We start from the raw sequence: 671 nt of genomic DNA, 5'->3' as shown, positions 1-671 counted from the left end.
CCTCCCAGTTTCCCCTCCTCCTCCTCCTCCTCCTCCTCCTCCTCCGTCCGTCCAAATAGAGATGAAGGAGGCGAAATTATATTCGCGATTAAGGCTTGAATCAAATCACCGGGGTCGATAGCGATCGGTCCTGCTCCGTAACGACATTACACACGACTATATAGCGGTGTGTCGCTGGAGGGGAGGGATGGAGGAGGAGAGGAGAGGAGGGGAGGGGAGGGCTTGGTTGTGGCGTGTGTGTGTGTGTGTGTGTGTGTGTGTGTGTGTGTGTGTGTGTGTGTGTGTGTGTGTGTGTGTGGTGGGCTAATCGTGATCGCAGGCTTAGCTTTAGGCTACTCCCTTTCACTCATTTGTCATGCGAAAGAAAGGTCCGTGTGAGGAATTTGGATATTGTGGTCCTTTGGTGGATTTATTTAAGCCTATTAAAATATTTCGTCCTGTGTCTCTTATACAGAAAGCAACATCATTTACAGAGATGGCATGAAACTTAAGGGTGCTGGATAGGGTGTGTGTGTGTGTGTGTGTGTGTGTGTGTGTGTGTGTGTGTGTGTGTGTGTGTGTGTGTGTGTGTGTGTGTGTGTGTGTGTGTGTTTGGACTGGTGCAGATGATGGGAGAATAGATACCTCCACGGTAACATCAGCCAGTCTGGATCAGTGACAGTGACCATTCA

This window comes from Gymnoscopelus microlampas (assembly GCF_963454915.1).
Source record: "Gymnoscopelus microlampas genome assembly, chromosome: 11".
Classification (NCBI taxonomy): Eukaryota; Metazoa; Chordata; class Actinopteri; order Myctophiformes; family Myctophidae; genus Gymnoscopelus; species Gymnoscopelus microlampas.
The sequence above is the reverse complement of the archived record's forward strand: the minus strand, read 5'-3'. Positions refer to the sequence as shown.